Below are 17,682 nucleotides of genomic sequence, written 5' to 3'. Positions count from 1 at the left end.
ATTCCTGGGGTTTCCTGGCTTCGTGGGAATGTCTGAGATGCTGATAACCCAGGGAGGCAGCCATCCCAGATCAGTTCTCAGCGTGAGAAGCCTCTCCCCTGCTTTTTTAAAACCTCCCCCATTGTCATTTTGCTGAGATTAAAATGAATCACCTCTACCACCCCTAGACTGGGATACCCCAGGATGGTTCCTGAACCTCCCTGAGCCATAGGAAAGTACCTGGCCTGGGACCACTGAACTGTGCAAGCCTCTGACCGTCTGTTTAAATCTAAGCTTTATGTCAGGACCCCAAAGATGAGCTAGAGGGGGAGTCACTGGACCCTTTACTGTCCCTCTTCCAGTGTGGCCACATTGAATAAATCTCTTTCTGCTTTCAGAACTGCCTTTCTAGCTGGCACACCGGGAAGTGATGGCTGGGTTCAGGCTCTGACTCTAACTCCAGCAAAAAGACAGGGTGGATCTCAGCCCTGGGAGGGAAGCCCGGACACCATCTGAGACTCAAGCCTCAGAATCCACAACGCAGGGTCCCAAAGAAGCCGCAGAAGAGCTCTCCTACGGTAGAAATGGCTCCATGCCTTCCTCTCCCAGGACCCAGGTCCAGGCTACTGAGACCACTGTAGCCACAGAGCAGCTCCACCCTCCCCAGGGCTGCCAGACCTACTAGGGCCAGACCTGATCGCCTGGGGATCCACCGGAGTCTGAGAAGGCCCAGTGGTTGCTGCCTCTTCCTCGGGGACCTGCGGAGTGAGTATGAATCTCCGGACACACATCCTGGTTTCCTGGGGTTGGGGAAGCGTGCTTTTCCCTTGTAAGTCCTCCCATCCGCTGCAGTGAGCCAAGTCCTAAAGGCCCCCACCCCAGGGAGTAGTGCCCCAAAACAGCCCAATGACTCTGGAAAGCACAGTCCCCGATTTCCCACAGCTGAGCCAGCACACTGACTCAAATCTTGCGGCTTGTGTTCAACATCCCAGCCACCTAGCTGGTCTTCCCAGCTCCACCCAGCATTCAGCTTTGTCCATCCTGGACCCACTCCGTGGGATGCCCCACTGTGCTGTTCTGTGCAAACCTGTGTGAAGTGACAGGCCCCCTTGTCAGGCTCCCTTCACCATCCTTCCTCTCCCTGCTCCTGCCATGTCATGGTGGTTCTGCTCTTTTGCTGTCTGTTCCCTCAACTTCAGGAAACTTTCCTGAAGCCGGTCAGAAGCAGATAATGAATGAATGACTGAGTGAATGAATGAGTGCAGGTGTGCAGTGCGCTGCTGGCTGTGCACTCAGCAGTGTGTGGCTGGCGCTTCTCTCCTGCAGGCCAGGCCCCTGCCACATGTCAGTACACTGTTTGGTAAGTGCTTTGTCTCCAAAGGAGCCGTAACACACAGCAGTGCTGGAGCTAACTGCGCTGTTGCTTACTGGGAGCTGGCCTTGCTCCGGGTCTGCATTTCCCAGCTCCCACCCAGAGATGACATCTTGTTTGTTTATTTGATTAGTTAATTGTAGAGACTGGGTCTCACATAACCAAAGCTGGCCTCCTGCTTCCAACTGGCTAGTGCTGGGCTTATAGGTGGGTGCCACCACATCAGAACTATGTTGTTTTGGAGAAAGAGTCTCACTTTGTAGTCCAAGTGACCTCAGACTTGATATATATCTCAGGCTGCCTTTGAATTCACCACCCTTCCATCTCTGGGGTTATAGCCTGTGTCGGCACTGGGTTAGGGTGGGCTTGGTCCTTCACACATGGGAAGTGAACGTGAGCTTAGGTATTTGCATTTCTCTAACTCCACAGACCACCAGAGTGGAGGACAAGATCTGATGGGTCTCCTCTCAGACAAAGGAGTAACTGAGGCTAAACACCAGTTATCAATGGATCAGCAAAGAAGGCTCAGGGGGGGTTCCTTCCTCACCCACCCTCTCTTTACTTCTTTATTTTAAAACTATTTTTTAAAAATAGCATTCTTGTTTCTGGGAAGCCAATTAGCTTTCCCCAATGTTAGTGTCATGTAACCATAGCAGAGAGAATCTAATGATTGTAAGTGAACACGGACCCATACTATTGACAAACTTGCAGATGCCACAGTTTGGACACACATGCCACACATGATCTGAACATGTCCCAGACACTTATATTCTGGAAGTTTAGTCCCCAGAGTGGCTGTGCTCAGAGGAGGTAGGACCTTAAGAGTCAGCCTCAAAGGAGGCCATTGGGTCATAGAGGCAATGATCCTGGAGGAGGGTAGTGTTGGAGGGGGTCTCAAGAATGAGTTGTTACTAAATGAGTTCAGTGTCTGGGCTGTTGCTCTCACTTCCTGCTTGGCCATGTGATGTGTTCCCAAGACTGTAAAGCCATCTGCCTTGAGGCCTCTCACCAGAGTGGGTCAGATATTACCACATACACTTAAACCTCCAGTAAATAAAATGTGTGTGTGTGTGTGTGTGTGTGTGTGTGTGTGTGTGTGTTTACATGTCACAGCACACATGTGGAGGCCAGAGGACAACTTGTGAGACTCAGTTTTCTCCTTCCACCATGTAGGTCTCAAAGGTCAAAGCTGGCTTGGTGGCAAGCATCATTCTTAACCACTGAGCTATCTCACTGGCCCTCAACCTCTCTCGTGTGTCTCCCTCTCTGTGTCTCCCTCTCTGTGTGTCTCTCTCTGTGTGTCTCTGTCTCTGTCTCTCTCTCTCTCATTTATTCTGCCTCCATGTATGCCTGCACACCAGAAGAGGGCATCAGATCTCACTACAGATTGTTGTGAGCCACCATGTGGTTGCTGGGAATTGAATTCAGGACCTCTGGAAAAGCCAGTGCTCTTAACCTCTGATCCATCTCTCCAGCCCTCAGTCTCTTTCTTGATGAAGTATTAACTATTAGTATTTTGTTAGAGCAACATGAAATAGACTAATAAAGATATTTAATTCCAATTTCACCAACTGTCCTATTGATGGCTAAGGATCTAAGCCAGGACCCTCGTGGCATTTGCTTGAGTTTCCTTAATCTCTCCACTCTGAAACAGCACTATGATCTTGTCTAGTCTCGATGGTTTTAAAGAATGTTAGACAATCAACTGTAGAACTTTGTGTTCCTACAATGACTTTACTACTTTTTTCATTTATAATCATCGATGACCTGTGACTGCTACTTAGAGACCAGGCAGATAACTTGTTTCTCATTACACTGATGTTTTTGGGTCCACTGGACATACACACTTCCAATAACCAGCAATGGCTGTAGTGTTGCCAGCTGCTGACTTTCTGTGGCCAGCGACCTCTCTGCTGTGTTCCCTGGAATTTACTACAGAAGCAGACTATAGACTGGGCCATTTCTTTCCTTCTGTGACTGCCACAATTTATCTTCCTGGTCCAGCTGTCTCCTCCCGTTTAAATATCTCAACACATCTGCATCCTGTCCATCTGAGATGTGCCCAGAGGTTGTCTTCTGGCCTTTGTGTCACTCTCCAGCTGTGGCACCTCAAAGGGCCACTCTCTGGAGTGCAGAAACGGTGACTAGGAAAGTTCACAGCTCTGCATGGGCAGCCAGGTTTCCATGGGACTCAGAAGCACTTTCCCAGCAAGGCTGGCCCTTCCCTGAAACTGGTGGGCCGCAGGGGAGTGTGTCATAGCCCCCGAGACAGTGAGGAAAAGAGCTTCCTGCCCCTGACATAGCAGTAGTGAAGGTCCATTAAGGGCTGAGTTCCTTCTGGTGGAGACCTAACATTCCAGTTTGGTGGGGTCAATGACCTGGCTAGCAGGCTCAGGAAGGAGGGACTATCTCTAGGAAGGCAGATGTATCTTAAGCAATGCCAAAAATGTAGGAGTAATTAGTCCTTTAATGAGACACTAGACCTTTCCTTCCCAGAACCCCCCTCCCTAACACAGTTCCTACTAGGGGAACCATCATGAGGTTCAGTCGGGTCTGCCCACCTTTCAGTCCTGCTTACCTTTATGAGGTGCCAATTTTCTGAGGTCTTTGTTCCATCTCTTTCTTTCTGCTGATGGCCAGAACCCATGTAGGTTTTTCTGTCACTTGGGGCCTTCCATGCTTTCTCTAAAGCGCCCCTCCCTGCCATGTGCTGGTTTAACGCAAATGGTGTGACTTTTCCCTTTTCCTTCCATCGCTTCAGGCAGCTGCTGAAGCTGCAGTTTCCTGCCCTGGGGAGCTTCTTTTAAACTCTAATAAAAATTGTTCTTGAGCTTCCATTTGAGTTGTTCTTAAATTCTGTTATCAATGAAACTAAGAATCTTAAGAGACAGCTCTAGTTCCCATATCAGACCAAGGGCCCTGGGTCCTTCCTCTGACCTCTAATCACACATCCACTTCCAATTCCACCAGCCTCATACCCTGAGTCCTTCCTGCTTCCATCACCCTCTGCCAGGCCTCTGGAGTGGTGGCCAAGAAGCCCACATGGACAGCTGGCATATTTGCTCAAATTCCGGCAACACTGACAGGGAGTGCTCTTCTCCACCCCTGAGATGGTTACCAGCTGTTTTACACCAACCATAATACCAGCCAGTAAGTTGAAAATGGAGCTCAGACCAAAGGACCAGGGGAGGGGGGGGGGATGACTTTGTTCTAGAAGTATTCAGGAAACCCGCTTCTCTCTTCTTAGAGCCCAGAGTGTAAACCTGGGAACCATTGACTGTGGCCGACATTCACATCTCCCACCACCTAGCTCTCGCTACCCCCATGAGCCTCCTGCATTCTCCAGGTCCTTTCCAAACCCCCATTCTGATGCCTCTCCAGCTCTGGGGCAAATGCGCTATTATTCAGGAGCAGATATGACTTCCTACCAGGCTGCAAGCAGCTCTTCCACAGAGCATGCCTGGCACTAAACCCACATGATGCAATCTGTGACCCACCCACCACAGCTTGCCTACACTCAGCAGACCAGCTTCTGGGTGGGTCTGCCTCAGCCTCTGCTAGGTGAGTTCAGTCTGTCCTCACTGAGCGTATGAGGGATCATCTCTTCCTCCAGGGTCTTGCCACTCTGGGCTCCTAACCCCACAATTGCCCCACAGAAAAGAAACTGAGTCAGGGCTGGAGAGATGGCTCAGCCGTTAAAGGCTAGGCTCACAACCAAAAATATAAGAAACTGAGTCAGCACCCACCTTTACTCATGTTGTTGAGATGTAGTCTGCTGGTCGTGGAGTGGCCCTCGCTGGCCTTCTGACTTGTCTGTCCCTTCAGTACACCTACCTACAGGTGGAGCTCTGGGCTGCAGGAAGAAAGGAGTTGCTTCTGCTGATGGGAAGATATGTAATCCTTCCCACAATTCCCAGTCTCTTGTCTTGGTTCAATTTTTTTCTTTATCAAAATACCTGGGGCGGGGTTGGAGAGATGGCTCAGAGGTTAAGAGCACCGACTGCTCTTCCAGAGGTCCTGAGTTCAATTCCCAGCACCCACATGGTGGCTCACAATCATCTGCAATGAGATCTGGCACCTTCTTCTGTACACATAATGAATAAATAAATCTTTAAAAACAAAAACAAAAAAAACCAAAAAACCTCTGGGGACTAGGGAGTCCGTTCAGTAGGGAAAGAGCTAGCAAGGACCTAGGCTTGACACCTGAGACTCAGGTGGGAAAGGCAAGTATGGTGACACACGCTCACAGTCTCAGCAGTGGGGAGGACAAGTACAGCACGCAGCCCCAGCCACAGTGGTGGCCTCTCCTGGGGCTGGCTAATCAGCCTAGCTGAATGGAGGAGTCCTGGACCAATGGGAGACCCTGTCTCAAAATAAGGTGGGTGGTGTTCCTGATGCACACTCATAAATGGCATTTAAAACCCTGAGACGGACACTCTATGCTAGAGTTCTTGGGACAGGCTGTGCTTCTCTGGAGAGTAAGTCACCAGGGATCAGAGAGAGTCACTTGTTCAAAACTGTTCTAGGAGCCATTTGGTCTTCCTGTCCCCGCAACACCCTCACCGCCATGCTCCTCTCCTCCTGCCCAAGGAGACACATATGAGTAACCGTGGCCTAGGAACATGGATTCAGGTTGCCCCAGACACCATGTTCTATCATGGTAAGAGGTTTACAAACTGTGACAGTTACAGAACAAAGGAGGTCATCAGACAGGCACTTTTCAGATGCTGTGGTGGAAACATCAGGTAGACCACCAGTACTGCACAACAGGAGCATCTCTGCTATGGACCTCAGATACTAGCTGGTAACTTTCTTGGCTATTGTGATAAAGCTACAGGGCCTGTTCAGTTACTACATTTCAAAGGGATTAACCTGACAGTCACAAAGACATTAGGTCAGACACAGAAGTGGGCAATGAATGAGTGCTGTGGGGGCTAAGGATATAGCCCAAGATAATTTGTCTCTGGATCTGCAGCGTTCCAACTCTCATTAAGTTCTGAGCCCCAAGGGCCTGTCCTGCGTCAGAGCACAGATGAAAAGGAAAAACAGTGTTTGTCCAGTACTCAGGCTGGAGGCACACTACTTTAAGGGATCTGTGCAAGCTCTTTGTCTACCCCACCCTCCGCTCCATTTTAGGAGGAAAGTTACGCACAGAGAGATGAGCTCATTCAAACTTCAGGACTTGGATCTGGAATGGACTACTCCAAACCACACCCTCAGCCTCCACCCAGCCGGTTGTCTGCACCTCTGTCCTAAATCCAAACCTTCTTCCTGTGCCTCTGTGTGCTGTGCGTGCATGTTTGTGTGTTTTGTTCATGTGTAGAGCATGTTGTAGAAGCTCCAGGCCAACCTCGGGCTCTTCCCCCATCATCCTCTCCCCCATTCATTGAGGCAGCACCCTCACTTGAACCCAAGCTCACCAATGCCACTAGTCCAGCTAGCTGGCTTGCTCTTGGGAGCCTGGCTCTGCCTACTGAGTGGTAACAGTTCCTGCTGTAACCAAACTCCTGAGAAGAAGCAACCTAAAGGAGCTTGGGCCTGGGTTAAGAAGGATGTAGTTCATCAAGGTGTTGGGAGGTGAGGTAGCAGGAGCCAGAGGTCACAGTGAGGTGGCAATTATGAAGCAAGCAAACAGTGGACCAGAAGCAGGAAATAGCAATCAAACCTCAAGGCCTGGCCCCAGTGAGGCTCCAGCTCCTACCTGTCCCACAGTCTCCAAAACAAGGCCACCAGCAGTAGACCAAGCCTTACAATCTATGAGAAGTAGGGACATTTCACATTCAAACTAACACTGCAGTTCAGGACGGACCACATCAAACATGGTCCCTCAAGTTGCTACGCAGGCACCCTAGATGAACCAGTGGAGAAAATACCCCTTTGTCCCCTTCCACACCATAGGTCCCAGGAGCCACTCTATCCGTTCTACCCAGATCACATGCTGCACAGGAAACAGAACAGAGTGAGGAAATGGTGAGTGATAGGAACACTGTTCCTGGAACAAGCAACCAGCTCCTGGGAGCCGGCGACCTGGGTGTGGGCTTGAAGTCTGGCAAAGGGACGAGGGGCAGCTGTGAAGCCCTCGGGGGCAGTTAGGCCTGACTCGTTTTCCTAGAAAATACAATACTGGAGAGTGGAAGGGTTCCTGATATGTCAGAAGGCTCTGGAGCACTTGTTTAACCAGAGCCCCCAGCACAGACCCCACTTAACCACCCAGCTGACTTCATCCGCCCCTGCTTCAGAGGTCAGAGGGCTGCCAGGAAGGCTACAGACATGACAGGAGCAGAGCAGGGCAGAGAGAGGGGAGCTGGCCTGCTTCCACACAACAGGGGGAATGCTTCTGTGCCCCTGGTCCATGGCATACCCACAGCACGGTTCTGACTTGAGCTCACCCCCCGTTTCTCGCCTTGTGTTTGCAGTCGGCCATGACTCTTCCCCTACTTTCACAAGCCTCCTCTGGGTGGTGGCTCCAGTGTTGAAACACTGCCCGGGAGCACATCCAGAAAGGAGAGCTGAGGTGATGCAGACTGCGTGCTTGCTGTCAGTCCTGCGTCCCTGGCAGTCACGGGGCATGCCAAGTGGGGCCAGAAGAACCTGAGAACTCCCTAAGGTGAAGGTGGCTCCCCGCTCCTAACACAGCATCTGGACCAGGCACTGCCACCATGGCATACTATCTGACAGGGCTTCATGCCACCTGTAGTGTGTGTTGCTGTGTGTTACATCTTGAAACTTAAACACTCAGTCTAACCCCGCTTATGGAGGAATATTGGTGAGATCCTTTGATGCCATCCCCCAATGAGATATGAAAATGAAAACATGCTTGTCTGTGCCCCACCTTAAGTCTTCCTGTCACAAAAAAGGGACACAGCCTCAGCACAGTCCTGACAACAAGCCACACAAGCATGAGGACCTGAGTTAGGGTTCCCAAGTGTGGTGGTGCATGCCTATAATCTTAGCTTTTGAGACAGGCCCTCACTGGGTGACCCAAGATCCTTGGAGCTCACTGGCCAAATCAATGAGCTCCTGCTGAGTATAGTGCAGTCTCCTTGTCTTTATCTCTGACTCTGTGTGTGTGTGTGTGTGTGTGTGTGTGTGTGTGTATGCCCATCTCTGTTTCTCTCTCTCTCTCTCTCTCTCTCTCTCTCTCTCTCTCTCTCCCTTACACACACACACACACACACACACACACACACACACACACACACACACACACGGGGTGGGGTGCGTATCCCACCCTTTCTACCTCTCCAGTGGCATCATGACTAACTTTACACCTAGGATATGTTAGTCATCCCTGCTTTAGAATGAAGAACTGAGGTGTTATGCCCACATCACGAGACCCCCCCAAGAAAAACCACCACAGAGTCGATACCTGATGCAAAACATACGGAGTTTATTGTTAACAAGCAAATCCAGACTCGGTCCATGTCGAACACTCTGACACAGCAGGTGGAGGAGGATGGCCCTGAGCTCTCAAAGTGAGGAGTTTTTAAAGGGAAAAACCACAAGCAGGGTGATACAAGCCCTTGCATCATATGATTGGGTGAGGGTATGTAATCTCTAAATTTACTTGTTGGGGGTTACAGTTATCGTTTTAGGGCAGGCCTGGACAAGTCCCAGGCTTTGTCCTTGAGTTGCCATGGAGGCTGGCTGGCCTAGCACATATTGACTGTGGGGGCTGATTCAGTGGCCCAGGCTCTGTCCTTGACTCATGCACATAGCTCTAAGTTGGTGAGGGGTCAATAAACAATTGGTAAAACCTTGAGTGGTCAGAGTAGATGCAGAAAGGGAGCTACTGCAAGGACTATATCTTTTGTTCATACCCCCTGCTTCTCAGGAAACTGAAATTGAGGCCTGATCTCTGAGAGAAGACTGAGCAGCCTATTTAAGGCATCTGCTTAGTCCTTTCAGAGTCATAGAGATTGAGGAGATTTGCATGGGACTAGGTTTTCAATCTAAAACATCTTGGGACTAAGCTTCTGTGCCTAACTACTAGGCTTTACTGTCCCCTGAAGCTGCATGTCCCCGGCCTTAGTACTAGTGCCACCCCTTAGAGATCCCTGGCCCACGAGTTATGAAGAACCTCTTTTTTTTGGGGGGGGGTTTCAAGACAGGGTTTCTCTGTGTAGCTTTGCGCCTTTCCTGGAACTCGCTTTGGAGACCAGGCTGGCCTCGAACTCACAGAGATCCTCCTGCCTCTGCCTCTGAGTGCTGGGATTAAGGCTGTGCGCCACCACCGTCCAGCTGGGGAACCTCTTTTTCAAAGGAAAGAGTTCAGTGGAGTGACAGGTAGTTCAAGCAAAAATTTACTTAGCAAAGCAAAGCAAACACTCCAGAGAGAATGGAGGGAGTCTTCCCAAGGCAGGGGACTGCCCAGTGGGTTCTACATTGTGAATTTTAAAGACGGTTTTTTAAATGTTTGTGGGGCAGGAGACTAGCCTTGGACACTTGCTCTGCCTTTGTCTCCCAGGAGCTGGGGTTAAGGCTTGCAGCACCACGCTCTATATGCCAACTTCTAACAACAAAGGGCAACTGTAGCTGATGTTTCCTGTCCTGACCACCAGTTCCCAAATACATATTCATAGTGTAGAAGAGGATTGTTCCATGGCAGGCAAAGTCTAAAATGTATTCACTGATGGTCCTTTCCCTCCCAAATTATGGTTGCCCAGGTCTCCCTTTTAGGGTATTTCTTCCCATAATTTCTTCTCTAGAAAAGCCTCCAAGAGGATGTCAAAACCACAGCATAAATTCTTTGGGGGATATAAATCCTCAATAGTGTACATGGGTGGGATAATGCCTGAGCTTCTGATGTAGCAGGAACATCCTGACTAGGCCTCCATGATGTTTGACCACAAGGGTTATGTGAGCATCAGGAGACACAGGCTCCAAGGCACAGCTGTAATTTCCTTTGCTGCCCTCACAGCTAACTGCCTTGAGACTGCTCAGGGTCAGTGGTTGATCTTATGGCTGTCTGCTGGTTAGGACAGTTGAGGCTGGACCTTGAAGGCCGGGGTCAGGGTTTACAACAGACTGACAGGCTACACAAACAGGAAATAGGATTTGGGCTATCTGGACTTCCTTCTCACAGTTCCACTGCTCATATCTTCTATCTAACACCTGGGATCACTCTTCTGTCCCCAAGCACTTGCTTCCTACCTGTGCAGCTCATTCAGAAGTTCAGTCATGTGCCAAGAGACACTGCCCTTCCCAAACTGGAACTCCCGGAAGGGGAGCTGGGTCCAACGCTCACTGGGTATACACCTCTCCAGAAGTGGCTGGGACTTACAGTTTAATAGCACTGCACTCGTCATCAGCTGTCAGACAGGCTTTCAGTGAAACCAGGAAGTAGCCAAAGGCAAGGGAGACAAGTTGGAGGTAACAGAGGGGACCTGGATGTAAGGTTCACAGACACCATCCACCCCAGTGAATCCACACCTGCATGCAAGAGGCCTGGAGACTTGGATGAGAGCAGAATCAGCCCTCTTCATCACTCCTTCAGTTGGAAGACGACCCTTGACTTTGTCAGCATAAAGATGAATTTCACATCCCTGTCATAACAGACATCACTCATGACTTCCTGGAAAATCTTTGTTTTCCAGAACTATTGATATATCTTGAATTTAAAACATTAATAAACACACACAGGGGCTGGGGGATGGCTCAGTGGGCAAAGTGCTTGTTGAACAAACATGAGGATCTGAGTTCATATTGCCAGCACCCACATAAAACCTGGGTGTGGGAGCTGCAAATGACTCAGCAGTTAGGAGCAATGGCTGCCCTTCCAGAAGACTAAGGCTTGAGACTGCCAGCATGCATATGGTGGCTCACAACTGTCTGTAGCTGTAGTTACGGGGATCTGGTACATGCAGGCAAGACATTCACACACATAAAAATTAAATTTTAAAAATTAAAAGGAAAAAAGGCTGGGTGGGGCAGCACTGGTCTGTAATTCAATTGCTGGAAAGACAGGAAGGAAGACACCAAGCTCACCATGGACACACAGATATATCCCACACAAATAACATAGAGTGTACCATAATTGTGGAAGCGGCAAGTGAGCCAGACAGGGTGAAACACACCTATGATATCAGCACTCAGCATGCTATGGCAAGAGAATTGAGAGTTCAAAGCCAACACAGGCTATATAGTGAGAATTTCTTAAAAACAAAATATTGACAAATGTATTTCAATATGACTGGCATGCCTGACTATTTTAATCGACTTGGTAATCATGTGTTTTGTTCCATCCTTTTTAAAACTCTATTGTGAGATAGCCTCGTAAACTTCACCAGCTTTCCAGAGGAGCCATGCATAAGTCTGTGGGAAACATTGGTCTAGAACTGGATTTCAGAATCTGAAGACCTGAGTTCAAACCTTAGCTCTGGGCTTCAGTCTCCTCATTTGAGGTGCCTGTATTCCCATCTAGCATATGAGTAAAGATTTCCAAACACAGCCTGGGCTGACTGTGAGGTTCAGGGCCAGGAAACAGTAAAGCCCTCTGCTGGATAGGACTCCCCTCCAGACACATCATCTGGCCTTCTTGTATGACTGAGCAAAAGTGTGACTTTAGACCATCGTAGTGACCTAGACCACCTAGGAGGTACTTGATGCATAGTCCTAAGGAAGGCTTGAAAAGATCTGTCAGCCTTCACTTTCTGGGAAGAAAAAGTCCACACTCAAACCTGAGTATTTGGCTATGGGAGCCCACAAAAGCTTCCTAGTGATCTCTAAGCTTGCTTTACACAGCAGAGCTTCATTGGGGGATGGCTTGACCACATGCATGGTCACCAGGTCTGAGATAGTCTGCACTTGGCTGTACTGGGGGAGAGGTCTTTTGCTCCACCCCTTGACATTCCTTTAGAAGCCCTTTAGTAGAGACAGAAGGGGCTGGTGGGTTTTGACCCAGGCCCTCCCGAGGCTATCCTGTGTTTCTAACTGTCTCTTACCTCTGTATTTCTACCTGCATATTCCTCATTTCTCCCTGCTCAAGAGTCCCTGGGGTAAATAAAAGAAGGAGCTGGCCTCCCTCGTTTGGCATAAGCCTAAGAAGAAGCAATGTAGCTCTGACTTAGACAGGGTGTGCAGAGGTTCGGGGATCCAGGATAAGAGTTCCCCCTCCCACAGGCTGGGCTTAGTGAGATTTGGGCCCCCCATCTGTTCCAAGGAAGGGAGCCCCTGGTAACCTATAAGCTTGTCTGCATGTTGAGCATGAGAGAACCAGGCGAAGCTTAAAAGCTGTTGAGAAAAAACAGGTCCATCCTGCTATGTTCTTACACAAGCCTGCTGCATCAGGTGTGTCCCTGGGGATGCAATTGCTATGTATGTGTCTTATTTTGACAAATATACCAACAGTTTTTCAATGACTCTACCAAATTACTTTATACTCTAATTTGTTTGTGCATTTGCAGGTGAAAGACATTTGTTTCCAATTTTTTTAGCTAGAAAATGTCCACAGGCAGAATCTTGCACTATGTCAGCTCCTTGTACTTGGATAAATCCAAGGAACAGAATGTATCCTTTGTGTGCTGTGGATATTTTGATCCCATTCACCCCGACTCCTATTCCTAATTCCTCCCAGATATATCCCTACCTCCCACCTACTCCCAACTTTGTGCCTAAAACAAAACAAAACAAAAAAACAAAACAAACAAACAAACAAACAAACAAAAACCTACCAAGTTCAGTTTGTGCTGCTCATATAGTATACCCACTGGAGCACCATCTTACCAGGGGCGACACCCTTAAAGAAAGTTGGCTCTGCCTCTACCAGAAGCAGTCAGTTGTCCGTAGCACCTCAGTTGTGGGGTGAGTGCTCCTATGCACCCCCAACTCCAAGACAGGTTGTTGACTTTTGTGCAGGCAACAACAGCCACTGTGAGCTCATGACTGGGGTGATCCTGCCACATCTACAAGATGCTGTCCCAGGCCAGTCTTCCTTGGCTCTTTCAGCTCTCCATCCCTTCTTCCTCAATGATCCCTGAGCCCTGGGGACAGAGTGTGCTACAGATGTCCCATCTGTGTCCACGCATGCTGTAGACACTAATTTTCTACACTTGGGTCAGTTGTGAGTTTCTGCACCAGCCAACATCCATGGCAGAAAGCAGCCTCTCTGCTGGGAGATGGGTTTTACATTTAAACCTGACATTCATAGATCCATAGTGGTGAACTTCGGAAAGGCAGTTCTGTCGCATGAGTTGTGAGAGAGATTTCTAAGGATGGTCACGGTTCCTGTATACACTCAGTCGATCCAGAGTAATGGACAGAAACAAATGACTCAAGGTTCTGTTCTGTGGAGGAGGGTGGCGGCTTTTCTTTGGTATCCTTTGACTTAGTGTGCCATCTACACTGTGCACTAGTAAATATAAATTACATGAAGAGTTCCTTATGGATGTCACTTATCTGGCCCACAGAAGCTCTTGGTGTTTGTTGTTGTTGTTGCTGCTGGTGGTAGTGGTGGTGGTGTGTGTGGTGTATGTTAACATGTGTGTAGGCACATGTATGTGGACACACATGCATGTGTGCTTGAAGGCTTAAGGTTGATATGAAGTGTCTTCCTAGATAATTCTCCACCTTGTTCATGGAGAAAGAGTCTCACTTAAACCTAGTTCTTGATACCTCCGGGATTACAGGCAGCTGCCACACCCACCCAGCATTTTCATGGATACTAGGTGAAAGGTCTTCAATGTAAGATCAAGAGAGACACTGAAATGGATTGTTGGGGAATAAGAAGGGTTATCAATGCCGTGGGCAGACATACAGCCAACAAACAGTATGGGGGTGCTCTGAGGAGAGGATTTAGGACCCACATCACATAAGTGAGGGTCTCTTCTTATCCCTTCCTGAGGATGGGGAAGGTTCGACAGCACAAGCCTGCAGCCAGGTCTCTGTTTTCCAGGCAGAAGGCAGGAAAGGGGGTTGGAGGCAGGATGTGTGACCATCAATAACCATTCTGAGATAAACTCACTTCCCCAGGTGAGAGGTCCTGACACCCTGCTCACTAGAGTGGGAGCCCGTGTTACCTGTGAGAGGAAAGGCCACTGGCTGTGCTCTCTAGAGTGAGATCCTATGTCATCTGTGAGAGGAAAGGCCACTGGCTGTGCTCACTTGAGTGAGATCCTATGTCATCTGTGAGAGGAAAGGCCACTGGCTGTGCTCTCTAGAGTGAGATCCTATGTCATCTGTGAGAGGAAAGGCCACTGGCTGTGCTCTCTAGAGTGAGATCCTATGTCATCTGTGAGAGGAAAGGCCACTGGCTGTGCTCACTTGAGTGAGATCCTATGTCATCTGTGAGAGGAAAGGCCACTGGCTGTGCTCTCTAGAGTGAGATCCTATGTCATCTGTGAGAGGAAAGGCCACTGGCTGTGCTCACTTGAGTGAGATCCTATGTCATCTGTGAGAGGAAAGGCCACTGGCTGTGCTCTCTAGAGTGAGATCCTATGTCATCTGTGAGAGGAAAGGCCACTGGCTGTGCTCTCTAGAGTGAGATCCTATGTCATCTGTGAGAGGAAAGGCCACTGGCTGTGCTCACTAGAGTGAGAGGAAAGGCCACTGGCTGCAGGGGCTGTGGCCTGGATGGCAGCTGGGTTCTGACATGACGTTTATACACTCAGGATCTCTGAGCTTCAGCTCTCACGCTGTGCATCAAGTGCTCTACCCACTGAGCCACCTCCTCATCTTCTTAGGTTCATTCTGAGATGAATGGATCAAGAGGTCAGTGGATATCCACTCTGATTTCCAAATTCTTGCATTTCAGAAAAGGAGCTGGACAGAGACCCACACACTGACAGTCAGAAGCAGAGACAATTAAGAAAGAACCACTTTCATGGGAGCAGGGAAGACGGTAAGAGGCTCAGTGGCAAAGCTGTGGAAAAAGATGGAGGCAGGACTGGAGAGATGGCTCAGCAGCTAAAAATATGTGTTGTTCTTGCAGAGGACCCACTGGAAGCTTGCAAACATCCATAACTCCATTTGAGGGTACTGGCCTCTGCACATGCATGGTATACATACATATATGCAGACAAAATACCCATACGCATAAAATGAAATACTTCTTTTTCAATTATGAAAAAATGATGGGGGCTTTATAGCTTGTTTGCATAGTGTGGGCATTCTCAAGCATGTTCTTCCTGCTATGTGTCCAAAGGCTGAGTGTGCAGTGGGGACCCGTTTCCTGTCTTCCTCTCTACCCACTTGTTTCTCTGGTATATTAATGTTGCGCCTTTGCATGGGGCCTTTCCTACCTCACTCTCCATATTCCTCTCTTGTCTCAACTTGTCTGGACTTTCTAAAAGTCAACGAGGTTAAAGGTAATGTGAATTTTAAAACCAATGTAACAAAACGCTCACATCTGACAAGGCACAAGTGCACAGTGTGCATCTTGTAACCTGATCGCTTTAGCTGGTCTCCACTGTTCCAGGATCCAACTGCTCCTTTTACTGAGGGGAAAGATCTGGTGACACCTCTTTAATGCTTGTGTCCTTTTCTATTCACTTTGAGTCACATTTATGAGTCCACAGGTAACTGTGTTGATCCTTCACAAAAATGAGACAGCTCTCAGTTTATAAGCCCTCAGTGACACCCTTGTGTGCACAGGTCTTCTTCTAGAATCCCCACAAATACAACAGGTCTCCCAGGTTCAAACATTCCAGACATTTGAGCCACAACAAGATCACAAAACCAAATGTTCCTGAAGATGAAGAGTTCTCTGTTTAAATCCAAACCAGACTCCTGCTCAGTCCATGAGCCCCTGAAAGAGCCCCTTCCTTCCTCCCTCCCTTCCTTCCTCCCTTCCTTTTTTCTTTCTTTTCTTTTCTTTCTTTCCTTTTTAGGATTTTTATTTTTATATGTCTGCATGTATGTACATGCATTTATGCACATGTGTGTAGGCAACCACAGAAGCCGGAAGACAGCTTCAGATCCCCTAGAGTAGAAGTTATAGGGAGTTGCGAGCCACGTGATATGGATGCTGGGAACAGAACTCAGCTCCTCTGGAAAAGCAGCAAGTGCTCTTAACAGCTGAGCATCTCCAGCCCCATCAGCCACAGTGAAGGACAAGACAAGCGCCCTCTACTGGGAGCATGTCTGTGAACCTGTAACATCCTAACAGACTCTACTCCCTAGGTGCCTGGTTACCAGAGTCTAGAACGTCTAGGGGGAGACATGCCCACACCCACAAAGTGGGTACATCTTAATCTAATGTGTCCCTCCTCCTCACCGCCCCCACATTCTTGAAGTTGCACATTCCTTCTTGACAATGTAAGATCCTCTCTCCCCCATGCTTACTGGGGAATCAGAGACAGTGTGACTACATGAAAACTCCCCCTTCTTCTGAGGCCTATAAGAAACCCCACTCTGCCTTGAGGGTCTCAACTCTCACTGGCACCCCTACCATGCTGCTGTCTGTCCATGGTGCTAATAATTCTTCTAATTTCTCTCTTACCAAAGAGAACAATCTGCCTCAGTGTCCCACCTGAACCCCGAATCCAAGAGCTTTCACTCTGTAACCCAAAACAATCAACCAATCTATAGTCTGTGGCAGGGAGGACTGTGTCTGAGGTAGTTTGGGGATGGGAAAATTTGTATAGAGATTAGCACATGAGAACTTTAGGGAAGACACTAAAGCCTGGTGCACACTACATCCAGGTCACCTCTGCAAAGACTTGAAAGAGGGAGAATCTTGTATAATATTAGAGGGACCACCAGCCTTAATATTACACATCCCAGGGGCTCAGGAGAGAGAACTAATAACAGCGAGGACTACTTTCGAGAAACAGAATCTTAGCACACCAAACTGTATAGTCAGTCCACTTGCTTTAATTCCTCTGGCATAACATCCTATCTACACAGCTTCTGTTCTGTTCTCGTGCCTAGCTCCTTTCTTGCCTGATTCCTCTCTATATTTATCTACTGCTCCCTCTAAGTCCTATCTTAATTCTCTCATCTTAATTCTGCCTCATCTAGGTCCTTTTCACCTTGTTCTTACCCAGCTAGGACTTCCCCATCTGACTCTTCTTCATCTTCCATCTCATCCACACATACTCTCTGGTCAAAATCCTCCTTGTCCCTCTCTGTTCTCCGTCTCTCTGTCCCACAGGTTCCTCCTAAGTCTCCCAGGAATCCAGCTATAAACCCAAGCAATAGCAAGCCCCTGGTCGAGCAAGGTCACCAGGCTTGAATTCTACAGTGTCATAAAGGCAGGTAAGAATTTTCTTCAGGCAGTGACCACCAGGCTTCCTTTTACAATCAAAATGGGAGTGATAAAAGAGGAGGTCAACTGAGTGCTAATGACCGGTTAGTATGTGAAAAGGGGGGTCTGTGTGCTCAGTCTACATTCC

The 17,682-nt window shown here is 48.6% G+C and overlaps 1 protein-coding gene across 3 annotated transcripts in view; it reads right to left on the bottom strand.

The window, feature by feature from the left end:
- Ackr2 (atypical chemokine receptor 2) overlaps window positions 1-17,682 on the bottom strand; it is a 53,244-nt gene that overhangs the window by 10,574 nt on the left and 24,988 nt on the right. Inside the window, exon 1 of one of the 3 annotated variants that reach the window (XM_036192994.1) lies at window positions 5,098-5,171. The exons of the other annotated variants lie outside the window; for them this stretch is intronic. The gene's annotated coding sequence lies outside the window, so the exon portion shown is untranslated. Of the gene's footprint in view, window positions 1-5,097; window positions 5,172-17,682 lie in introns of those variants that run through there. 3 annotated transcript variants of the gene reach the window in all.

The sequence above is a fragment of the Onychomys torridus genome, chromosome 7 (assembly GCF_903995425.1).
Source record: "Onychomys torridus chromosome 7, mOncTor1.1, whole genome shotgun sequence".
NCBI lineage: Eukaryota > Metazoa > Chordata > Mammalia > Rodentia > Cricetidae > Onychomys > Onychomys torridus.
Note: the sequence above shows the minus strand (reverse complement) of the source record. Positions and strands in the feature narration are given on the sequence as shown.